Consider the following 26,799-nt stretch of genomic DNA (forward strand, 5'->3'; position numbering starts at 1 on the left):
GATGTAGTCCAACAGGTTTATTTAAAATCACAAGCTTTCGGAGTGCTGCTCCTTCATCAGGTGATGAAGGAAGAGCTCTCTGAAAGCTAATGACTTTAAATAAACCTGCTGGACTGGTGGCGTGTGACTTCTGATTTTGTCCACCCCAGCCCAATACTGGCATCTCCACATCGTAGAAAATCAATTTGACTACTGTGAGTGTATCTGGGCACCACATTTGAGGAAGTACATATTGGTCATGGAGAAAGTACAACATATGTTTATGAGAATGATGCCTTGGACTTCAGGAGTTAAGTTGTGAGGAGAGATTACACAACTAGGTCTACTTTCTGTGGAATTTAAAGTTTAATGGGTGATCTGATTGAAGTCTTCAAGATATTTATAGAAAAAAACAGGGTGGATAAAAATAAACTATTTCCACTTGTTAGTGATTCTTGTACAAGGGGCATAGTCTAAAAGTTAAGGGCAGACTGTTCAGGAGTGATGTTAGGAAGCACTTCTGAAGACAAAGGGTGATGGAGGTTTGGAACTCTCTTCAACAAATGACAGTTGATTTGAAATCTGAAATAGATAAGTTTTGTTGAGCAAAGGTATTAAGGGATATGGGCCAAAGGCATGTATATGGAGTTAGGCCACAGATCAGTCATGACCTCATTGAATGATGGAACAGGCGTGAAGGATTGAATGACCTACTTCTGTTCTTATGTACCTAAAAAGAGCATCAACACTTACTCTGGGCAAATGGTAGATGGGTAATAAAACTGACCTTTCTAACAACATGCACATCTGAGGAATTTGTTCAAAAAGGACAGAGAGGAATGCATAACTCTGGCATGAAAAGTTGAAGTCGCAAGTTGACGCTGTACTTGTGGACAGAAGTAAGGCATTCAGAAGAGAACTGATACTACCTACCTTTCATCTACAAGTTGTTGAGCAGAAGGCTTCTAAGCAGTAGATACTTTTGGTAGGAAGCAACAGAGGTAAATTACTAATTCATCCCAATTGAGTATTTGAGGTTCTCGATATTGGAACATGAGAACATAAATTTAAGGATATCACATATGAGTGCGGGAGACAAATATTCTTACTAATAAGTGTGAAATTCAAGTATAGCAATCAAGGTTTTTTTATAGATGCAACTTTACATATCAAGTACTGAATCTCCTGTGCAGCTTTGCTTATGATAAGACAGTTGATATATTGAATTATAATGATGCATATTTCTGCTGTGAAAATTAAATTAAGAATGGAAGAAAAGGGAAAGTGGAGAACTACAGACCAGTTAGTTTGACATCAGTAGTAGGGAAAATATTACAATCTGTTTTAAAGAATGTGATAAGTAATATGTAAAAAATGATTAAATTGTGCAGTCAATGTGAAATTGTGAAAATGAAATTATGTTTGACAAATTTGTTGGATATGACACCTGACATTCATAAGGGAGAACCAGTGCATGTGGTTAATTTGGATTTTCAGAAGGCTTTGATAAGATCCCACACAGGAGGCTACTAAATAAAATTAGGGCACGCGTGATTGGGAGAAAATACACTAGTAAGGATCAAAACTTGTTTAGCAGACAGAAAGAGAGAGTAGAAATAAACAAATCATTCTCAGAATGGCAGGCTGTTACTTATGTTGGAGCACAAAGACTAGAGCTAGATTCACAGCTATTCACAATCTGTATAAATGATTTGGATGTGAGGGACAATCATAATATTTCCAAATTTATTGATGATACTAAAATCAGTAGGATCATAAGTTGTGAGGAGGGATGCAAGGAGGCTTCAAGAGAAAATGAACAGGCTGAGTGAATAGACTAGAGCATATATAATGTGAATAAGTATGATGCTATTCACTTTGGTAGAAAGAGCATAAAAGCAGAATATTTCTTAAATGCTGAGGAGTTGGGAAGCACGGGTGTCCAAAGGAACCTAGGCTTCCTTATTGATGAATCACTAAAATTTGACATACAAGTGCAGAAATCTATTAAGAAGGTGAACACCGGGTTAACCAGCATCAAAAGGGGATTTGAGTGCAAGCAGTAAAGATGTCTTGTTGCAGTTTTATAGAGCTCTCACTTGGAGCATTGTGTCATCTTAGTTGCTTTATCTAAGAAGGGATATACTTGTCCTAGAAGGAGTGCAAGGGAGCATCAACTTAATCTCTGGGGTGTGTTGTGAGGAAAGATTGAGGGGACTGGGTCTATGTTCATTCGAGTTTTGAAGAATGGGGAGAGATCTCATTGAAATTTGCAAAATACAGGGAGTGGGAGGATGGATGTACATAAAATGTTTCCCTGGACTGGTGAGTCAAAAAACCTGTAACAATATCTCAGGGTAAGTGGTAGGCTATTTAAACTGAAATGACGAGGAATTTCTTCACTTTGGAATCCTCTAACCTGGAGGATTGTGGAAGTTCAATCATTGAGCATGTTTAATATGAAATGCAATAGATTTCTGCAGACGAATGATGTCAAGAGTTATGGAGGATATGCAGGAAAATGGCATTCAGATAGATGATCAACCATGATTGAGCTGAATGGCAGAACAGCCTCAATGGATTAAATGGCCTACTCTTGTTTCTATGTGGCCCTTTGCAGTCAAACAATTTAACTTCTGTTAATATGAGGGCAAGGTTAATTAGCGCTCAATTTCATTTTGAGGAAGTGAAATTATAAATTGTAAGCTTCTTGAAACTTTCAGGCTTCAGGCCAGAATTCTGCATGTTTTTCCTTTTTAAGTAAATGTATCGCCAAAGTCAGTCAGAAGTTGCAGATGTTTAGAACTTCAGTATGGAAAGGCATTTTATGATGTCACAAGCTTTGCAAGTGACTTGCCTTGTTCCTGATGAGAATTATGGAGGAATTTGTATACTGCTAGGTGATACAGACAATGTATATACTAGACACATCATTTTTATTGGTATGTTTTCTCTAATGAATTACTGAGGGTTCTGACCGAAAGTCAGAGAATACAATGTTTTATAAGGATGGAAGCATTATATTTAATAAAAACACAATGTATGATTTTTGCAGGCAAGTAAATTAACATTCCTTTAAGGTTGCAAAGTCTAATTTTGCTATTTAAACACTGGGAAATGCAGAGGACAATTAAGAGGCCTGCTACTGAATGAACCAATTAAGGCACTGCAGATGCTGGTTTCAATATTCTGTGCCCTTATCTTTAAACTTGTTTACAAGAAAGAACTTAATCTTGAGACATGCCACAAGAGGTTCAGGGTAACACTTAAGGTGTAATGGACTGGAATTGAATGCTATACTGTTACATAATTCAACAAGCTAGAGATTGATATGGTTTAGATGCTATATTTTATCCTAAAGGATATTGATAAATGTACCAAAGTTAAATCACAGTATGCACATTGATAAAAAATAAAACAATTTGACTTGCATTAACTAAGCTGAATCCACAAAGTGTAAATTTCATATGGAACATCTGCACTTTGTCAGATGCAGATGTTTTCCATACGACTATCAGTTCAACTACGTATTTAGAAACAAACGTTTTCTGACTATTGTAGTATTATATTTATATTCAGACTTGTGGCTTATTTCCTTGAATAGATCTATGAAAGTTTGAAAACAGCATATCACAGATATTTGGGACTACCTGGAGGTGTAGTAAAACTATCATCTAAAGAGCATTGTACTGTCTTTTTCCAGGCCGTATTGTCATTTAAAATCAAAATCCTTGACTGCATCACACACAATAGAAAGAAGTTTCTATCAGTGCACTTGAATGAAAGAGACGCTGCATCTCACTTTGAGGGCGAACAAATCTCTAGGTTGTTGAATACTATGAAGCAATGGAACTAACCATTATTGCGTATACATAATACATAGATAATAAAGTCCGTAAAGGAAACACGTTTCTCCAGTCGTGTCAATACACCGCTGTCTGCATCTTTCCTGCACTCTATCTATTTAAAGTAATGAAACAGTCAATAAAACTTTCGAAACTTGTTGAGTTTGTACAATGAAAAAGACACGTGATGGATTTGCATTATTTCTCCACTCAATTATGATTAGATTTCCATGTAGTTATCCTGCACTAATCTTTAGTGTTCATCTCGCACAATTCACTTGTTTGTAACATCATCTTCGGAAATATGTTTGACTATGTAATAGCATCAATGACGAGTTAACAAAAATTTGAAATTTAACAAATTAGAACATCCTTCCTCAAAAGAAAGTGGCCAATTGACCTCAAGGGTGCACTTGAATGTAAGGTGGTTGATAACTTTATTTCTGCCTCAATGACCTCGGAGATTAATCTCCAGAGTGGGGACAATACATTCCAGATCTGCTAATTGTACCCTGTACTTTAATGTTCAGTGTCGTCAGTAATTTTGCATGTGTCAAAAATCTCCACCGTGAAAAGTAAGGCGTTCTCATTGCAACACCTCTGGACAATTTAAATAATTTTTTTTGAAAAATTGCATGCAGTCGCTGGGAAGAAACTGACATTTGATAAGAGCAAAACAAGATGTTTTACAAAAAAAAGGCGTGCATCTCTCCCTCTCCCCCTCCTCTTCGCACGCCTCTAGTGAGTTTTCCCTGTCTTTGGTACGTTGCAACATTTAAGTAAGAGACGCCGGCTTTGACGCAGGGAGATCGTGTCTTTTTTTCCAAGAGGCAATTTTAAGTACGTCATTAATATGGCGCCAAAAGATTTTGAAGTATGAGCTATTTCGTTGCTAGGTCCTGTAGTGTACGCCCGTGCCAAAAAAAAGAAAAAAAATCTCTGGCTTTTCTGGAGGTAAATTTCCCAAAGTGAGTCTGGCTCGTCCTGAGATCTGAGGTCCGACCTCTCTCATCTTCTCTTTTATTTTTTTTTAACATTCAAATTATCCGGAAAGGGATCGTACTGCACATACACACAAAATAAAACCCAAGAAGGGGAAGATAAGAGAGAGAGAGAGAAATAAGTAGCAAAGCAAAAGAAAAAGAAACCCCACACAAGATGCAGTTTGCAAAACAAAAAAGAGAAAAAAATCCGGATCGGGGCGAAAGGATCTGAAACGCAACAGGACTGCGTTAAAGTGATCTGAAAAGGTGGGAATGAGCGAGAGAGCAGAGCAGAGCAGCGGAGCTGCAAACTGTGTGTGTATGTGTGTGTGTGTCTCTCTCTCAGTGTGTATGTGAGAGAGCGCCCATTGCATTTCATTGGCAGCCATCTCAGCCCTGTGTAACTGCATGTTTTTTTTAACAGCGAGGGAGGGAAGGGGAAGGGGAGGGGGCAGGACAGAGGGAGGGAGAGAGAGAGAGAGATTTAAATGTATTAATGGGCAATTGGATCGATGTGCGTTTCCTCCTGCGCTGCTTTTAACATATATCAGCACCATCGCATTCACATTACAACACCATCATCACCATCGTGGCCTGAGGACAGTCACCGCAAAAAAAAGAAGCATATAGATCCGAAGCTTAAGCAGGCAAAAAAAATTGCATGGTAATTATTATTGATCGTTTCTAAGTAGAGAGAGCTAAGTAACTGTTTGGATTTTTGGAAGGAGGGGGGTGTGGATACAGTGGGTTTGATCTGCACCCCACGCATACAAATTCCCTTTTTTTTTCCTCTCTACTTATTTTGGGGACCAGAAGTGCAAGGCTTAACTTTTTTTTCCTCTCTCTCCCCTGATATCATATCGCTGTTCCGTGTAACCAGTTACTGCAGTCCAGGACTCTTTAAAAAAAAATGTTTACATATTTTTGCACCCCAGGCTGGAAAGGAAGGAAGGGATGTGGTAGGGGTGCTTGCTGTTTCTTTTTTGAGAGAGATGTAGATTCTCGGGTGGGGGGGGGTGGAGTGTAAAGTGTGTGTGAGGGGCGGTGGGATGAACATTGAAATGTTTTATTTTCACAAAATGCATCGTCTTTATTGAGTTACATCATTTTGAATTGGAGTGATTGGGGACGCTGTGTCTGTGTGTGTGTGTTGGGACTACCGTTTGCAACGTAGGAGCTGTGTTTTTTTAAAAAAATAATACGTTTAATACATGCTCTCTCTCTGTGTACATGTAGGTTCCTGAGTGCAAGCTGCGCTGCTGACTCTAGGGGGAGTGGCTGTTGTTTATCCCGAATTCATTGCGCTCAGGTTCACCGGGGGAGGCGTGGCTCGTCCAATTTCAACCCCCCTCTCTCCACCACCCCCCCCCCCGCTTCCAGCAGCAACAATAACAACAACATCATCCACCCACCGAACAGAGAAAAGAGAGAAGGCAAAGCCAAAGGCAAATGAAAAAAAGTTGCTGAATTCTACAGGCAGGTATAACTTCCACAGCACGCATCAAAACTTGGTCAGCGCCGATTTCCCCCAACCCCATCCACGCTCCCATCCCCCTTTCTCATTCCCATTTCAAACTCTTTCCAACCCACCCCGTCTTTAAAAACTCCTCTGGATGCACAACTTTTTCTTCCCCCCCAAATGACAGATGCACACGTGTGGTTGCCTGATGCCGAGTGGCAATCACTTGACCTGTAGCTGCATCACGCACTGGGCGCAAACCCACAGACTGAGGAAGAGGAGGGAACGTTGACCTACATTAACTCTCCCTGTACTGGCAGCTTTTTATTTGGTTATGGGGGAGGGGCGTGTTGGACAACTTCCATCATCTTAATTTGCAAAATATGCAAGCAGTGAAACATCAGTGATGAAAATATTTTTTCCCCGGAACAGTGGGAAAGCCAATTGAAGGATTGAGAGCCTGATTATTCGCGTGCAAAACTAAATTGTACTCCAGGGGAATAGAAGGACCATCACAATGCAATACAATTTGTCTGTGAAGTGTCACTTTTTTTAATTGGAAGAGGAAGATCAAATGTCTAACTTGCAAATTTTTTTGACTATTTCGCACTGTGTCACCCACAGGCAAAATTAGAAGTGGTTGTAATTCTTCAGGAAATAATTTAATCATTTTGTCTTTATGATAAGAAAGCTTAGTGTTTTCACATGAGCTGTGTTTGCAAACAACTTGGGTTTTAAGCCAGTGAATTAAGTTTCTGAAGTTTATTTGCTATAGTCATAATATGCTTCAGGATTTGTGTCAACCTTTTGCTTTACAAAGTATATAAATGTGGAGAGGGAAATGTGACAGTTGCACTGTGGTTCCCCTCCCCCTTCCTTTGAACATCTTTTGGCTGTGCATTACTTTGCAAACTGGTGTTCTTGTGGTTTTTGTATTGTGTTCCTCCCTTGCTTCATTGCTTTGGTGAAGGGCAAAGACATTTTCATTAAAAACTGTGCCACATGTGAGTTAAAAGGAAGTGGAAACTGTAGAGGTCAGTATTATGTCTGAGATTACTTCAAGATGTGATATGCAAGTATTGTATATTGATGAGCTGTCTATAATAATCAGCTGCTCTATTCGCTACAAAGTCCTTTATTTGTTTATGAGCAGGAGGTTAAAAAGGGCACTTCTTTGTAGTGCTTGTACTCCTTGTCTCCCCGCTTTGATTTGAAATGAATTGTATTGGATTGATGATGTTTAGATAATGCATTAAGGGACATGGTAGCACAATGTGTAGGACTATTTAAATTCAAGTCCAATGCAAGTTTGATGTTTTGTAGATCTTTCTGAATTCAGTTATGTTGTTGTGGGGAATTGATACTGGAAAAAGCAAAAAAAAGGTGTCAAGGGCCCATGCCTGCAGAAAACAGAAGGTCCTTTGCTTATGCAAATACAGGACCTAATGCCTGTTTGTGACATTGTTATGTTGCCAAAGTGCAGCCTGCATTGGGCTGGCAATACTCTGGAGAATCAGGTTTACTTATAGACTTAGCAATGGGTCTCTTAAAGCACCAGTACAAGCTACCACTAAAATGTGACGCTTTATAAAAGTAGACTTCTTAATGTGCAGCTCGATACAAGGTGCTATATTCAAACAATGAGCAGTTGCTAGCAAAAGCTCACCTTCTCACCCCGGATTGCGACCACATCACCTTCCCCTGCAGCAACATTTCAACCTCACTGCCTGTAAGTGAATTTCTCTCCTAATATTGTTCCTGGGTGGTTTCTGCACACCTCCTAGTGGTGGATTTTAGACTAATATTATTGGAAGGCATGAAACACATAGTCCACCTGCTCTTATGCCCAAAATTAATCTTGACCGGAGGGGATTGAGAGGGGAAAATGCAACAAAATAGGATAATTTGTCCTCAGATAATGAGTTTATGATTGATATGAAAGTCCACATAGTAAGTGTGTACAGCTGTGGAAATCTATGGATTTTAAGCAAATCTTGCTTTCCGTGGACCATTTTGGAATTATAATCTGTGGATGAATTCAGCGCTGCCAGAGGAGCCTGTAAATGGAATTATCCAAAAATTAATTGTTAAAGCAGGTAGCTAAATCAAACTTGAATAAATCAACTGTAGTAGTGACGCTTGTACTCAAAATAAGGAATTAATTATGTGTTTACAGGTTAATTAATCCTTTTATGTGCAATGGCATCAAGACAGACACAACATTGTATAATGTTACTTACACAACTGCTCAGGCTTCTGAATGAATTAATCTTCAAATGTGGGTTACTCTGGTATGCTTGTATTTGTTGTTCATTCCTAGTAGTGTTGAGAAGTTCACATCGAGTCATCAGTTTATGTCTCTGATTCCCTGTGCTGGTGGTCCTTGAATGATGTTAGGTAGGGAATTCCAGGACATTGACTTAGTGACAATTATGATATAAATTACAAGGGTGAGTGGGCTGGAGGGAATCTTGGATATGGTTATAATGCTTATGAGGTATTGTTCTTTGTGGTGAACCAGGGATGGAAGTAATCCTGGTGATTTGAAGAGTGCATTCTATAGATTGTGATTGTTGCAATCATAGGCCACCAGTAATGGAATCACGAATGTTGAGCCCAGGAGAAAGGACACCACTGCCTTCTTGAACTGATGCAGCCCTTGGGATGTGGGGACACCAGTAGTACTGTTAGGAAGGAAGTTACAGGATTTTGAACCATGGACATTAAAGTAATTGTGATTATAGTTCCGAGTCAGTATGGTACATGGCTTGGAGAGGAACTTGCAGCTGCTGGTCTGGCCATGCTTCTGCTGCCCTCATTCTTTTAGGTGGTGGAGATTGCAGGTTCGGAACATGCTGTTGGAGGTATCTGGTGAGTAGCATCTTGCAGGTGATGCACGCCACTGCCACTGGTTGACATCAGCTGTGCTGTTCCTGGAGAAGTCATGAATGGAGCAGAACATTGTTGAATCATTGATACATGTCTCACTCCTGACATTGTGATGGAAAGCCTTTTGATGACACTTCTGCAAATGATGTGGCCTACAGCCTACCATCTTGAATAACTTTGGCAGTACTAAAGGCATCTTCCCATTCTCCTTTAATGTTATGCATGTTTCTCGTCTCTGAAGGATTTTACTTTAGCCCCTATTTACCAGTTCTGCTCAAACCCCTTGGTATATTATTTGCTTGAATGCTTCCTTGTTGGACGTGGGTTACTATTACTTCTTTTCTTACAATCAGCATCAAGACTGTAATGATGTCCAGAACTTAGCTGGCCAGCAACTGGTGAGTAGGTGGAACTATTGTTTACTCCTTCCATCAGGTGGAGTAGGCTGATAGGATAGTAATTAGTTGAATTATGTTTGTTTAGTTTCTTGTGTGTAGGACATAGCTGGTCAGTTTTCCATTGGCATTTACCTGATAGTGTCATAGCTAAAGTGTAACAGTTTAGCGATGTGAACAGTTAACTTTTGTGCCTGGGTCCTCAGTGCTGCTAGGCGGTGGCTGCAGTTACAGGAGGCACTTATTATCTTGCAGATCAGTTTTGCTCTGGATGCTTGTCGCCACCCTCGTTAAAATGCTTTCTTGATGTCCAGAGATCACTCTGAACTCTTGAGATCGTAAAATGATCGATGTGGCAGAATATACATGTTGAATATTTAGAATTAAATCAGCATAGGTCTTTTGTAAACTTAGACATAAGAAAGTACAAGATTGTTAACAAAAGATGGGTTTGGTGGTTATGGTATGGGGTGCAGGGGAATGCACAATGTTCTTAATAATCTGTTTTTCCTTTCAAACTAATTCCTTAGTTTAAAGCACTTGGTAATAGATGTTAACACATTATCCATACTGAGGACAGTGTGGAACTCTGATAAGCACCCTTAAGAAGAATCTGTTTGTTAGAAAATTCCACTAAAATTAAATTTGCTACCTTTCCTTAAGCAGCATCATACAAGAACAAAACTGAGACTTCACATTGATTTGTATGTGTCGTGATATCACCACAGGTTTTATTCTTTGAATTGCCTCAAGATGGGTTTTATCTCATCCCATAAGAAGTCTGTATTACTACATACCTAAACTTGAAAGTTTCCAACAAACCTCTAATCTCTTCAAGTTACAGTACTTCAGGGAAACAGTTTATAATGTGTGTAATTTTATTGAGAAAACTCAGCAGTGAGGAATTCTCTTCCTCTTCCTGTCCAGCATGCCATGGTCAAAGACACACTACAAAACATATACGCCAGTTTTCTGCTGGAACAGAAAGTTTTCTCTACTATGCCTCAATAATGGGGAAGATATCCGTTGCATTCTAGATGTGGCTTATAGGGAACTGCTTTAAGATTTTGTTGCACTTGACACACAAATGTTTTGCGCTTCTGTGATTTAAAGCTCTACTTCTGAGCACCTACCCATCATTGCTTTAAGATAATACTGCTACTTTTCACTTGCTATTTTTATGACTTATTTCGAGCAAGATTGACATTTTTTAAAAAATGATTTCGAGATAATTTTTGCACATACAAATTAGTTCACAACTACTGTAAACTCAAGTCACTTAGAGATATCAGTAAAGAATTGGAGGAGCAGTTCCAGCTGGATATGATTACAAGTCCACGGGTGGAAAAACATTGTGCAACCCACTACACTTCTCACTCTACAAAAGTGACGATTTCAAAAAGGCCAACTTAAAATCATGAGTATTTATAGTGCTGTAACTTGAATTTTTTTCAGACCTCAGTTTTGAATGAAGACAATGTGGTAACATTTCTGTTCATGTCTAGATTCCTTAACACTTGTGGATGCATTTGATTGGCTGGAAATGTTGTTAAAATTCGTAATACAAGATGTAGCTGTTGGGCAAATAATCTGGGAAAACAGACAAATTATTTGAGAAGACCAGAAGATTGTATCACAAGGTAAGCATTCCTTGTTGCTTTCTAGTTGTCTCTGATTATTCACTGGAATTTTTACTTTTTTGGAATGGTTCTCCTATTAATTCACTAATTGGGTGGATATCTCTGGAAGATTATATTACTAAAGTCTGATTTCCTTCATTACATGTATTCTTGAGTTTGTTGTCGTGCTGTCTCTCTGGCACTCTCTGGAGTGCACACCAAGCCTTTTAGGATGCTGACTTGCATTTGGACCCAGTTGCTAGACGTTTGTGTGGGAGTTCCCACAGAATGACCTTCCTTCCCTCTGTTCTGGGAGGTGCTTGATTTTGATTTGGTCTCAGCCAGTGACTGAGATTGGCAGCATACCATGTGTGTGTGTGTGTGAAACTGCTGTTTACTGTGTGCACCAGTGTTCTATTGCCCTAAAGTCCATTTGCTTTGTAGCAATGGCACATTGAATCAAAAGTTTTAAATAACAAACTGTGTAAAGGTTGTGTTTAAAAAGTCTGCAAAGTTTCTCTTTAAATTGTTAAGCTTTGATGAAATTTTATGTTGGGAAGTTTTAAGCATCGCAAATTGTGTTGAATGAAAGTGCATTCCCACCCTGTAACAAATGGGATAGTTAGATGGGTAAAAACCTGCAGTGTTGATGCCTTATCATTATTTTAAAAATATATTCCACAGAATATTGGCATCGCTGGTTAATCTTTTCAGTGGGCAGGAATTCACAACAGACAATGCTCAGTCCATTAATTCAGCTGTGGAGTACGCAAGTTCAGGGCTGATGAGGAGAGCTTGCTTTATGATGATGCGCTATGAGGTCTTGTGGGCATCCTAGGGAATGAAGCAAAACCTCTTATTGATCCGAAGGGGAAAGCACCACAAAAGAGAAAATGCAGCTAGTGAGGGGAGCAATTTATTCATAGGTTACTGAAGGCTATGCTTGTTCTTGGAAGGATGTGTAGATGAAAGTGCACTGTTGTTGGAAAGTACTCAGGTAAGCAATGAAAATCACTGTCATAGCTGCCACACTGATAGACATTGAAGCGATTATAAATTAGTTTACATTACCATGTTGTGGCAAGAGTGTATATAGCATTTGTAGAACTAATTATTCAAGGTGGTTGCTGGTGTGGGTCATGTTTGCCTGAATTGTTTCATATGTGTGTATTATTCATTCAGATTTAATTCCTAAAGCTGTAAGAATAAGCAAGAAGGAGATAATGAAGTTAAGTCATAGTCCAGGAAAGAGGAACTACTTACTAGGAGCTGAGGGCAATTATATTGCGCAGGTAGAATAAACTTTACAACAAATTGATTCTTCATTCCCATCTTCAGCTAGCACGTTTCTTTTTCTACATTTTTCAAGTCATTTTTATTCTGTGGTGCAGTATTTCTCTGTTCTCATCTCAAGTGACAATGATGTTATTTTTTGGCAGCAGACGTTATTCAGGAATTGCTCTTGTTTCAGGAGGGTGATGGGTACAAGACAATTAGAGTCTATTACCGAGTAAGAGGACATCATTATGTAATTCCTTGGGTGGTTTCAGGTGCAGTCTGGGAGATATTGAGGTTTATGTAAATGACGTAATTTGTGCAGTGTAAATATAGTAGCAGTAATTTCCATTTGCATAAGTTCAGGGCTTTGTTTATAATTTGCTATGAAGTGCGTGCTGTCATTGCAATAACATCAATAGCCCCCTCCAAACACTTTCTGCAGAAAGACCAAGAACTTAACAGGACCATCAAAGGCACTTCTGCAACCTGCACATTTCTCGAAGTAATTTGGAGGGCATCAGTGAGTTTGCAGGAAGGAACACAAGATGATTCACTGCTTAGGATTGAGGAGGAGAGAGTGGTAGTTACTGATGTAAGACTGGTTGTTTTGGAGCTTTGCAGAGTTACTTTATCATTTTGACATCAGATGTCCACTGATGAAACATAGGAACCTTTGCAAGCATGAACTGGTTACCAACCTACTTACTTCATTGAAACAATGAAACCTGGAATAAATAAGCGTTGTAAATTCCATCATTCATTGGACAGTGTTGTGTCTATAGGCTGCATTTGAGACATATGCAGTATTACTGACATCAGGAAGGAAGGGTGAACATCTTACGAGACTGATGGTTCTGATGATTTGCGATCTGTTGGCCAAGATGTATCAGTGACCCGTTACGGTAAGAGGCCACTTTTTTGGACAAATTCATTCATGGGATGCAGGTGTTGCTGCCTGGGCTAGCATTTATTGCCCATCCCTTACTGCTATTGAGAGAGTGGTGATGCAGTCCATTTTGTGTAGATACCTCTACACAGAGATGGAGGTCTCAGGTTTTGATCCAGCAACATTGAAAATATACTACCACATCTTCAATCAGGATGGTGAGGGGTTTGAAGGGGAACTTGCAGCTGGTGGTGTTCCTGTATATTTGCTGTTCTTACCCTTCTCGATAGTTGTGGTCTTGGGTTTGGTAGGAGCTGTCTAAGGACCTGCATTCTTGGGGAAATGCCAATGTTGTAGCTGTACTGGAACAGCTTGAATTGGGCTGCAGAAAATTCTTGAGTAAATGTTGCCAGTACTATTGCCAAATGTTGCTAAGGCCATAGCCTGTCCAATACCCAGTGCCTCCAGCCGCTTCCTACTCTCACATGAAGTGAATTGAATTGACTGATGATTGGTTGGGGCCCTCTGGTGGAGGCCGAGGTAGATCATCCACTTGACACTTCCAGCTGAAGATTTGTTGCGAATGCTTCAGGCACATCTTTTGCACTGATGTGCTGGGTTCCCCCATCATTGAGGATAGAGATATTTTTGGAGCCTACTCTTCCTCTAGTGAGTTTTTTAGTTGTCCATCATCATTCATAACTGGATGTGGCAGGACTGCAGAGCTTGGATTTGATATGTTGATGGTGTAATCACTTAGCTCAATCAGTGATTCGCTGCTTATGCTGTTTGACACACAAGCACACCTGTGTTGTAACTTCATCAGGGTGACATCCCATTTTGAGGTACACCTGACATGTCTTCCTGCACTTTTCATTCAACAGTGGTTCATCTCCTGGTTTGATGGAAATGGTAGAGTGGGGGAAATTGCAGGCCATGAGGTTAGATTATGGTTGAATATCATTCTGGCGCTGTTCGATGATGCTTTAGTTTTGAGTTGATAGATCTGTTTGAAGTTTGTGCTTTTTAATAAAATGGTGGTGCCACACAATATGATGGAAGAATATAGGAACAGGAGGAGGCCATTCAACACGTTGAGCCTGTCCTGTCATTCAGTACAATTGTGGCTGATTGAACACTTCAATGCCTTTACCCTTCAGTGTGAAAATGGGACTTTATGTTAGCATGTTATGCAATGATCACTCTTACGGATACTGTCAAGTACAGGTGCATCTGTGGCAGGTAGATCAGTGAGGACAAGGTCAAGTAGATTGTTCTGTCTTGTTGGTTCTCACCACATGCTGTATCCCCAGTCTAACAGCAATGTCATTTAAGACCTAAACAACTCACTCAGTAGTGGTGCTGCTGAGCCACTCTTAGTGATGGACATTAAGTCCTCACCCAGAGTACATCTGCGCCCTTGCTAACCTCTGTACATCATCTCAGTAGTTTTCAACATGGCCTTGTAGGTGATAATGAGCAGGAGGTTTCCTCGTTGCCCCACCTACCTCCATGTTTCAGAAGACCTTATGGGGAACGTAGTCAATGTCGAGGACTTCCAGGGTAACTCCCTCCCAGCTGGATACCACAGTGCAGCCACCTGTTCTATGTGTGACCTGCTGATGGCACAGGATGTACCCATGGAATCTGATGACGATGCCTGGGACATAATACCAAGTATGATTCAGTGAGTATGACTGGGTCAGGCAGTTGCCTTATTAGTCTGTGGAACAGCCCATCCAATTATGGCACATGCCTCCCCAGATGTTATTCAGGAGGACATTACAGCCTATGTTTGCCATCATCTTTTTTGCTGCCAGAGCCAGTGTCAGCTGGTCCGTCCAGTGTTGCTCCTTTGTTTGGACTTTGTAGTGATTTTGTACAACATACTAACTTCTTAGGCCATTTCAGATGGTGGTTAAAAGTCCACCACATTGCTGTGGGCTTGGAGTCAGATATAGAGCAGACTAGGTACGGATGGCAGATGTTTGTCAACTGGATGATTTTTGTTTTAATGACAATTAACAGTGGTTACATTGGTTGCCATTAGCCAAGCTCTCTAATTCTAGATTTTTTTCTTTATTGAATTCAAATTTCATCATCTGCCATTGTGTGATCCAAATCCACATCCCCACAACATTTGCCTGGAATTCTGGATTACTAGTTCAGTGATAGTCATCCGCCATTGCTTCCTGCTCATCTTAAGTTATGAGAGTCTTGTTGTCTAAGGGTAGAATTGAACCCAGGTCCCTGGTAATGTGAGGCAGCAGTGGTAATCATTTAGTCACCATGCCACCCAGATGCTGTTAAAATGTACCAGTTGGAGTTTGGGATACGTTAGTTAAGTGTGACGTTTGTGAAAACTCTGGTGTTTGATAGATGTCTGGGAGTATTCCAGAGATTGAACAGAACTGGGGTCATATTTCTAATGTTTTTGAGCAGATTTGTAGCTCGGGTTGTGGATTTTGTGGTTGGTTGGCTCGTCGAGCTGGTTCGTTGTTCCGCAGACGTTTCATTATCCTGTTGAGTAACATCATCAGTGCAGCCTCCGATGAAGTGCTGTTGTGTTTTCCCACCTGGTATTTAAACTCTGGTGTCCGTTGAGCTGGATTACCTCACTTCCGGTTTTCCTTTGCAGTGGAGTATATATGGGGTCTAGCTCTGTGTTTGTTGATGGCCGTCTTAGTGGAGAACCAGGCTTCTAGGATTTCCCATGTTTGTCTCTGCTTGGCCTGTCCCAGGATCCTGGTGTTGTCCCAATCGAACTGGTGGTTTTCCTTATCCATGTGGGGTCGTATTTATTCACGCTAACATAAAATCTTATATAGGTTGTAGCACACTTTAGGCATTGACCAGCCATAATACACAGGACAAATTGAACAAAGTGTTTTTTTGCAATTTCTGTGATGCTGCTGAATTAAAGAATTGTTGTGCAGTCGATTTAATTGAAGGTGCAAGTCAGGAGAATGGATGGTAGAATTGTGTGAGCAGACATAGAACAAGTGAGGACAACATTTTAAAAAGTAGTTGACATGGGAAGACAGCTATTGTGATTTCATACAGGCAATGATGAACCTCATCTGCTGGCTCTGTTTATAATGGCCATCCACAATTCTCTCTGCCTGATATTTAGTTCCCTTTACTTCAGTAAAGTGAAATATCCAGCTGGGCATATAACACTATTAGCCAGGCCAATATTGCCTGTTTAACTTTATAGCTCAAGTCCAATTTCTACCCCAAACTATGTAAAAATGCTGTTGGTGAGAATGAAAGCAAAGAAGGAAAAGTAAGAAGTTGTGAATATGTCTGTGTATAATAGTTAATATGACTGAGGTGAAGTACAGGCAATAGTACTTCAGTGTCTTATTTTGAATATTGCAGTGTGTAAGAATCTTAGAGATAATCTGACGTTAACAGTTATTTGTTGGAAGTGCCAAATAGGAGCAGAGAGGAGACAGAATTAAAAGAGACAAGGTGTTGAGCAGAAGTTGAACAGATAATTTGAGGGAAGCAACTGAGAAGTTTAGTGGAGCGCATGTGGCAATTAGAGAGAGATGTTATTGTTGGTGATAAAAGTGGTTGAATTATTAATACATTTGCATGACATTGCCATAGTAATTGAGCTACTCAAACACAGTTTAATTGTTAAAATGACAGAACGGTCAATGAATGCATCAAGAATTTGTCTGCAGTTATCATCAATAAAGATTTTTGAGTTGAGATATTGGGCAGAGATGGTGATGGAGATAATGTACGAAGTAGGGTTTATGGCATGTCATCAGCTATTAAACAGAGGCATAACAGAAAATTGGTGTTAAAGTCACCTGAGGTATTTTCATGGAATTCTTACAGGCTAGCTTGATGGCATGGCACACTTAGAGTGATAAGGCTTCGAATATTTGGCAGGACCCATTTACGCTGGGTTTCCATCCTCTCGTGTTCACACTGTCGAGTTGATGCCCAAGTATCCTGTGAGGCTCGTTACAAAGAGATGTAGAATTAACCACAACTTACTTGGCTGAGAATGTACCAGAGCTAACTTAAAATTAGATAAAATGAGGCCTGCCTTTTGTTAGCCCTCACAGAAGTTTTGGATTTGGAGACTGGGGAAGTTTTGAAGAGCGATTACCTAATTATCAAAAGAAATTACGGAGTTTCTTTGCTCCATTTTACCTGAAAGTAACTGATTTTATCTCTTCTAGCTTGTGAGCCAATATCGGCATGAAAGGTTGTAACCAGTACCGTTTGCCTGGACACCTTTTTCACAACTTCTGAATTTTTTTTGGGTCACTTGGCTTGTGAATCAAAAGAGATCGGTATAATATCAGCTGGGTTGCCACTTAGCTGGGCATTTGTCACGTACATATTTTTAGGAGAGTTAAAGAGTTTATCCAGTTTGGCATGACAGCAATCATTGGAAGCAGTGTGCAAAGATATTCCTTTTTTACCATGTTATCTGTTCTTCAACGCATACAATTCAATAGATGACATACAGCATTGCAAATTCCAACAATTAACATCCTTGATCTTCTTAATGTAGAGAGACATATCAATGCCCAGATTGTTATTGACTAGTTGTTAAGCAGTTTCCCTCATGTTGATGCTAAAGGTTGCCAAGTAGCTTTAGCCCTCAAGAATTCTAGATATTTTTCATCAGCCTGTTCAGATGTGGCGTGAGACACCTCTGAAGCAAGTGAGACTTGAACCAAGGCATCCTGGCTCAAAGAGGAAAACTACCACTGCACCACAAGAGCCCTCCTCAGAAATTCTAGACATTTTCTAATTAACCTACTCAGAGAGATTTCACATCTCCAGAGCAGGTGGGTCTTAAACCTAGGCGTTCTTGCTCAGAGGTAGGGACACTATCACTACACCACAAGAGCCCTTTCATCAGGAATTCGTGATTTCCCGGAGTACTTCATAAGCAATTACCATTTGATTAGATGGGTTGTAGGTGACAAAGTGAAACTCCTGACACCTTAGCTATGACCCAACTGCAGTTGACAAAAAGAGCAGCTGAGGAGGACCTCAAGCAAGTTCATTCTTCTATCAGAGTTCTCATTACATCTCAGGACACTAATGCCCCTTTGGGAATTTAGAGGGGAGCTCCGATTGCTTTGACACATTAGGAGGAACTTGGCAATTGGCTTCTTTTTGAGTGTCTTCTGCGGCTGCTTTTGGATGTGTCATGCACAACTTTGCCTTTCTCGTTTTGTGAAAATAACAGTAGATCTTAAGAAGAACCCATTCTTGGAGGACTCCTTAGTGGACAAATGAACAGTCCTTCAATGCACTAAATGACTTCATAGCATCTCGAATCTCCATCTCTACCTACATTTGCAAGGATTGGCAATCTCCATAATTGCATGAGCACAGAGACGAGTGCCTTCTATCTTTTGTCAATACGTATCTCAGTGCACAAGATAAATGTTGTCACAACTGATTCCAGAGTGATCGATGCCATCGTATGTTTTGTGCGCATCATGCTTTGTCCCTGTCAAGCACTTTGTGACTTTTATTATGTCAAAGACAAAGTGTAAAGAAAGGTTATTAATGCTGCAAGGTGATACAGTGAGCTAATGTTATACCATATACCTCATCATGCAGGAGACATTGAGGTGGTCCATCTGTCATGCCAGGTTGATTCTTGGGAGGACCAACTGCATACTGAGCGTTGTCAGCCTGTGGCAAACTGTTCGTTTCTCTAGAATGCTGCTTTGGTATTTGCATGAAAGTTTGAAGGAATAAACCAGATACATAGAATGTGCTGCTGTCCTGAGAAATGGTAGTTTCATAGAAGTATCACTATTGTAGTGGCCCCTGGATTTATTTTTCCATCAAGCACAAAATTGCTGGCCTCATGACAACTCCCAAGAAAGATCTGCTTCCTGGTTTGCTCAAAAAATGGTTTGAAGCTTTCTGGCTGTTGTTTCTGCGAGCACAAGCCTTGGGATGAGCTGTCATTTCACCAGTCATGAATGGGAAGAACTGATTGTTTCCAGAACCCATCGCAACCTTTGTTCCATCCCATCTATGGCTATGGTCTCAGATTGAAGTAAACTGTTTGTTTACAGTCACAATGCTCTATTTTATCATCTGAAATTCTAACCTCTACTTCATGAGGACTGATTATTTCAGGTCCATGATATTGCATATCTTCAGTCTTGCCTGTGACCAGACAGCTGCTGCTGAAACCCTCACGCACATTTTTGCTGCCTTCAGACTCACCTAATTGGCCTGTCATCCTATGTAAAATTCAGCCAAAATTCTTCTGTTTGTCCTCTATTTTGCATCAGGCTTATTCTCCGTCAGCTATTCTTACTGACCTCTAGGAACCTCGGTTTCTCAATTTAATATTCACACACTTGTCCTTAGTTCTCTATGCTCAACCTCTTCAACTCTCCATTTCTCTGACTCTGGCCTTATGTGCATTCTATCTTCCTCCATCACCATGATAATCATCACTTGAGCTGTCAAGACCCCATGTTCTGGACTCCTTTACCTAACACTGTCCATCATCCTCAGCTTCAAAGGCCACACTTTGATAAGCTGTTTTGTTACCTCTCTTAATATCTTTGACTTAGCATCAATTTTTAGCAGATCTGGATTCTGAGAAGTACCTTGGGATATTTATTTTGCATTAATAGTATGACATATCTGTTGTATGCCTGTAGATTACATGTTTCCACTGAACAAGAACACAATCGTATTTCAGTCTGGTGGTTTCTGTCCTTGAATATGTTGACTTTCACATCAATTCCTCCCTTATCTCTTTGTTGAATCTTTCCAGTCAGGATTCTGCCCCTCCTACTGTAACAAAAAGGGCTCTCATCAAAGACACAAATGACAATCCTATGTGACTGTGATAAAGATACACTATCTATCCCTGTTCTTCTCAACTTGTTCGGAGACTTTGACGCTGTTGACCACAACATTCTCCTCCAACAAAATAAAAGCAAAATAGTGCAGATGCTGGAAATCTGAAATAATCTGGATGATTAATCTGGAAATCTGGGCAGCACGGTGACTCAGTGGTTAGCACTGCTGCTTCACAGCACCAGGGACCCGGGTTCAATTCCACCCTCGGGTGTCTGCCTGTGTGGAGTTAACTCATTTTCCCAGTGTCTGCATGGGTTTCTTCTTGGTGCTCTGGTTTCCTCCCACAGTCAAAAGATGTGCAGGTTAGGTGGATTGGCCATGTTAAATTGCCCACAGTGCTCAGGATTGTTTAGGTTAAGTGGGTTATGAGAGATGCTTCGAGGGGCGGTGTGGACATGTTGGGCTGTAGGGCATGTTTCCACACTGTAGAGATTCTGTGATTCTACGAAAAAGGAACAAAGTGCTGGAGAATCTCAGCAGGATCCAATCTACTGTATTCACTACTCACATCGTTGTCCCATTTACATTGGCGAGACCACACACAGACTGGGTGAACACTTTGTGGTATACCTCCACTCTGCCCATAGGAAACCCTCTGACCTTGCAGTTGCTTGCTATATCAATAAGTGATCTTGCTCCCATGCTAACGTTTCCATCCTTGGCCTGTTGCAATGTTCCAACAAAGCACAATGCAAGCTGGAGAAACAGTACCTCATTTTCTGCTGAGGCACTTAACAGCCTCTAGGATTTGATATTGAGTATGACCTCCGTCCTCCATTTTTCTCATGCTTCCCACCCTCCCTCTGCTGTGTCTACTTCGTGCTGTTGTGGGAAAAATGGGAAATAACAGAAGTAGAGAACATCTATATAAGACAGTCACCAAGAAATTCAGTAGGGAATTCAGATGAAATCTCTTTAGCAAAGAGTTGTCAGAATGTCAAGCTTGCCACCACAGGGACTGGTTAATGTGAGTGACATTCATGCATTTAAGGAGAAGACAGATGAATATTTGAAGGAGAAGAGAGTTAATAGGTTTATGTGAATAATAAGGGAGGAGGCTCGCGTGCAACAAAAAAATAGGGTGGGCTGGTTGAGTATAGCCTGTTTCTATACCGTGGATCCATCATAATCCTTTATAAAAGGAGAGTCCCATTCGCCCTGACCTACGTTGGCTCGTAGTCAAAAAATGTTTGGATTTTAAAATTCTCAGCCTCTCCTATTTCTGTAATCCTCTCTAGCCTCCACCAGCCTCCAAGCTAGTTGGGTTTTCCTGATTCTAGTGTTACGTGCATCCCTGATTTTAATCATTCGGCCATTGGTGGCCAAACCCTCAGATGTCTAGGACCTTAGCTCTGGAATTCCCTTCCTCCACTTGCTTTCCTCCTTACAGGACTCCTTAAAAACTAACCTCTTTGACCTAGTTTTTGGTCATCTGACCTAACGTTCCCTTTTGGCACACAGTGTTATATTTCATCATGTGCAAAGTACTGTATAAATTGTTTTTCTGTTTGTTTTAAACCAAAACAGTTATTTCGGTAACATCTTGTCAACTTCACTGGAATTGATGAAGGTTGTTTGTAATTATTGCAGATCTCCAGATGGATAATGAAATAATGAAACGGAGGAAGTTCTCCACCAGCAGTGAGGACTCGGATACCACTGACAGTAAGAGCCTCAATCAGGGGACTTGAAATCCCTTTTTGGAAACAGTGAATTGGCATGGAGAATTTTTCTCACGGACTCATGGTCCAAGCAATTTCAAATCTGTTTTGAAGTCCATATTCCCAGGTAGCAAGACTATAGCAAGTGAATGTGGAAACTTGCAAATGTGTATTGAAAATCTGACAGAAATTACTAACAGTCGATGAATAGTGAGAATGATTCAGTTTGCACTGTTGATAACATGACCTGTGCTGTACAAGAGATGGATTCAATTCTGAGGAAATATTTGATGATTAACACAGCCTTTCTTGGGATAAATCGAGCTGTAATGCCATTTTTATCTTTAAATACCTAGCATAGACTTTTACACGTGACTAAGGAAGGGTTTGTAGTTGAGGGGAGAGCGGGCGAATGCCACGAACGTCGTTTCCTGCCCTTGACCTGCCACTCTTTTTTGGTTTCGCAAGCAGCGAGGAAGGCATTGGCTGACTTGCCTGCACTTGTGCCATTTAATTAGATACTGAAGGGCTAATTCCTGTCTCCACCACTATTTCACTGGGGTGGGCTGAGGCCAGCAATGGGTCAGCAACATGGCAGATTGCACTGTTTGGGCTTCGGTGGGAAGGTGGCAGGGCAGCCTCATTTATGGGTGCCCCTAAATGATATGCATTCTCACGTTTCATCCCTCACCACCTCACCCCAGTTCCTGATCATGGCTGCCCGCTCCGGCTGTCATTTACCTCCCCTCTTGCTGTAGTGGTGCATGTTGTTGGGAACTGGAAGCAGTTATGGCAGTGGTTACCACTTCCCCATGTGCTGGGACCAAATAAGAACTTCTTGAGGCTTGCCCTCCTCACCAATGGGAGCAGAAGTCCTGTCTCGAGTTAATTAACATCCCTTTGGGCATTAATCACTGCTGGACCTGAGGACTCCACAGGTCTGGAAGGTACACCTGTGTTTCAATCTGCTCGCTCGACATTAAATCCAATCCTTAGTATTTAACATCGAAGCACAAAGTGATGGTTTAACAAGAAGTACTTTATTACAAAATGGTATTCCAGTTGAAGGCAGTTCAACACTGATGCACATATTCATAAAGTTAGCATTCCTCTGTTCTCCATGAGAGACTGAAGAGACTCCTCAACATTTGACTGCTAATTCCTGTTATACTATTGGAGAAAGGTCTCACCTGAGGCTGAGTTTTTCTTTGACAAGAAGAGGGAAAAAATGGACTGTCCCTCGTGTCCCCATGATGAATTATGGACCATCTTGTCAGAAGTCTTGAAATAGTTCTCCAGCCTATTCTATTGGCCAGAAAATTAGAGGGAAACTGTGAAAAGAGACATAATCCCGTTCTCAGTGAAAGTGTTCTCAGTTGCTGTCATAGTTCAGTTTATGTATAATTGCTTATTTAGTAAACAATCTCTAAGATCCCAGTGAATCTGTTAGTTTTTTTTCAGTTGAGCGTTGGCTTTTACCAGAGATTTACTGCGCCTTCTAAATCAGCTGGTTGCCATTTACTTATCTCACTATCCAATAGTGTCCTCTTAATGTGTATAATTCCCATTCATTGTCATCAGCAGAGTAACTCTTGATCTCCTTTCCCAAGGTCACATAACATTATGGTGTCGAAGTTCTAAGACAGCAAACACAAAGCACCCCTGGACAAGGCAGGAAGAGAAGAAGCCATCAGAGGTTTGTCAACATGTTTAACAATTTTCTCTCATCAATAGCTTATTATTTTCCACTTCAAAACAATGAGGAACGTTGCTTCTCACTCAAACAGGAGGAGGAGACAGATGTTAACCAGTAAACTCCAGCCGAAGAGCTCCTTCATTTGACTCAAATGTGTTTATACCCCAATGCAGATAACTTTTTTTTGGTTGAATAAATGAATAGCTGTTTCCGTTGTTCCAACCAAGTAATATCCAGTACATTTTTCTGCTTAATGTGTATACTTCAGAAATGATCAAAAATTGAACAGCCAATTAATTAGAAATAAAACTTGACAGGATTGATGTTTTGCACTCGGATGTCACTGGCCCTTGTAGTAAATATTATTTCATATCAACAAAACAGAACATAATCATCATGCTAACATTTGCTCCACGTGAACTTATTGAATTCACTCCTACACTCCTTAGAGTTGAATGTAGGTGTCTGAATGGACTTGTAGTTTCAAGATTTGTAGGTAAAATTGACCTTTGATGGCTGTCTGTTTTACATGGTGGCTGCAATTCGTTTCAAATTTATTTGCTAAAGAGAATTTGTTGTGGTGTAAATTGGGTTGCTGACTCAGTGAGGTGAATTCTGTGTAATTACTGAATACTAATTTCATCACCCTTGTCTCTAATGGGTTTAATATTGTATCTACTTATTGGGCTTGGGTAAAAGAATTGCTTTATATTGTAAAGTATGTTACAATGAAGCTTCCTGTGCGACACAAGGTGTAGCAAGAAGGCACTCAGAGCATCTTGTGGAGAAAAAAAATCAAAACGTCAGTATAGTTACTGTAGTATTGATGAATAATTGCCACCTTTTATGATATTCTTTTAAAGAAAAGTTACCTTCCTTAAAATTGGTGAAAAGTTTCTGCTGCTCCTGTCTGTGTATACAGTGAAGTTTTCTCCCACCTGTCCATAGGGATTTGGACAATTGTGTCACACGCTGTCATTTCTGCTTTTCTGTTTGTTCAAAAGTACATAACCGGGTGAAACTTGGTTTGTTTTTGTTTTTATTCTGGTGGTTTCACAGATGGCAGTACAGAGTAACAGGATGCCACCTGTAGTGTGGTAGCGCAATGCTTAAGTCATTCTGATCATACTCACTACCATCAAGTACACAATCAGATTGCTGTGTAGGGAGGATTTAATGACTTCAAGTCTAATCTCAGGGGCATAATGTGATGAGGACAAGAGGCCACATTTATTGCCCAGGCATCTGGGTCTTGTTCAGGACGCATTTTCTTTCCTGTCTTGGATTGTTCATTTTAATGGGGAAAGCCACCAGAAGCAGCCAAGCATGTTGATATGAGCTCTAAGCATTGTTTATAATCGCTGATGTTTGTTAATTTTCATCAGTGGTACAGTAATTTGCATAATTAAGGTTTTTGCCATCGTGTAACTTTTCTTCTTTGATTTGAATCCTGGTCCTCCCTCCTTGGAGCTTTTGATATCTGTGTTCTTAATGCTTGGTTTTTCTTGATTATTAACCCCTTAGGAAGTGTCTTTTCTTTGTTTTCCTATCTCTTATCCATCTAGTTCGGCGGTCATGTTCAGATTCCCTACCTAAGCATCTGTTTACCTATCCAACCCTGCCCCCCACTCTTCTATGAGAGCCATACCTGTAATTACCACATCTACAGTGCAGTTAAGATGCTCCAAACCGTCTTAAAATCTTGCATCCCTGGCTTGCCTCTTGGCGTTGGAAGATTGCCTAGCATCTTAATAAACCAATTCCTTACTTGGAAAAAAAGTCCAGCACATGGAAGAGTAAAAGGTGTTTATATAATTCCTCTTGCCTAGCAGTTAGTGGTCTGCTCAGTCACCTAAGAAATGGTTACAGTGTCTGTTAGCTACCACTAGGTGCCATTAGCATGGTTCGGTATTACCTGTTCCGGCACTGACGAGGTTCCTAATGGGAGGAAAAAGTCAGCTTAGTAAAATGTGATCTTTGTGGTACTCCCCTTGATGCCTTTTGCCTTTTTTAAATTGTCCATGTGCCTCAATTTACTGTCTGTAACTGAAACAGTAATTAATACAATCACTAATCCCCCCCCCCTATCGTATTGAACAAGATTTTCAAAATCCCTGAGAAGTGTGTTCTAACTGTATCAGTGGGCATAAGAGCTAATTTGCAAAATAATGAAAATAAATTGAGTCAAATTGATCTGAACAATCCCAGGACATTGGGGTGGATAACACTTAGCAAAAATGTGAGAAATTCAGATTGACCTGAACAGTACAAGCAAATTGTGATCAGTTTAACAATGATCTGTTTATTGACAATCATAGTGTAAGATAAAATTTTATTATCTTGATCAGAAGAAAGTGAGGAAAGGAGCCAGTGATCCAATTTGAGGTATCCTTCCACATTTCAAAGAAATACATTTATACAGATTTGTGAAGGCCAAAATAAAATCAATAATTTATTTAATGCATTGTAGATTCCATTGACATAATTCTTTGTACCTCATGGCAGGAAACATTAAACGAAATTCTAAACGCCAACAGAGCCAAATGTGAAACAAGTCTTTGAGTGGTTTGTGTAGTGCTGTTGCAAACGCACAATGTATTCATTTAGATATAGTCAAGTAAGCTTAAAGTTGATTTCAAGTCATTGAATCAAATTGAAGAAAACTGAGAATTAATGTAGAGTATTTCCTGTGTGTCCTGTATCTGGTCAGATCAGCACTGATCTGCACAATATTTGCCAGTGGTAACCTGGAGTTGATTTACATTTTGCGTTTCAATCTGCTGCTTTGGGACTTAACTCAATGAATTGCTGACTAGCATTTTGCACAGCATGGATGACTGAAAAAGGTAGGGGAAGTTTTAATATTAAACATAAATTATGATTTCTATAACATCCATGGCACAGTCACTGTGCTTGTCATTAAGCACGCTTCTGTTTCTTCAGAGTTTATCAAATAAATTTGAACCATTGTGTCATCTCTTATCTGTGAAGCAGTTAATGACTTACAGTAAAATTATCACTAAGTATGCAATGAAAGCATTGGTTTCACAGTATGGCTGTTCTTTTTGCACCAGGTACAATCTGCATGACTATGGACAACTGTAATCAATTAATGTAATCCTCAGGATGGAATCATAGATGACGGTATTATAGTTGTGAAGAATAATTTGAGCCATTAAGGATGTTTCACCAACACTGTTAAATTGAAGCAGTGACCTGATAGAAATCTT

General features: G+C 40.2%; 1 long non-coding RNA gene across 2 annotated transcripts; it reads left to right on the forward strand.

The window, feature by feature from the left end:
• The first annotated feature begins 4,683 nt into the window (after nt 1–4,683).
• Nucleotides 4,684–23,902, forward strand: LOC109921400. 2 transcript variants are annotated; one of them, XR_007263342.1, is made up of 5 exons: nt 4,684–5,074; nt 6,044–6,287; nt 11,056–11,190; nt 21,803–21,877; nt 23,484–23,902. It is a non-coding gene; the product is annotated as an uncharacterized LOC109921400 (long non-coding RNA). The 2 variants fall into 2 exon arrangements; XR_002259442.2 differs by lacking the exon at nt 4,684–5,074 and adding an exon at nt 5,305–5,471 and having other exon boundaries at nt 23,484–23,893.
• The last annotated feature ends 2,897 nt before the right edge of the window (nt 23,903–26,799 follow it).

Source organism: Rhincodon typus, chromosome 12, assembly GCF_021869965.1.
Source record: "Rhincodon typus isolate 14 chromosome 12, sRhiTyp1.1, whole genome shotgun sequence".
NCBI classification, from domain to species: Eukaryota; Metazoa; Chordata; class Chondrichthyes; order Orectolobiformes; family Rhincodontidae; genus Rhincodon; species Rhincodon typus.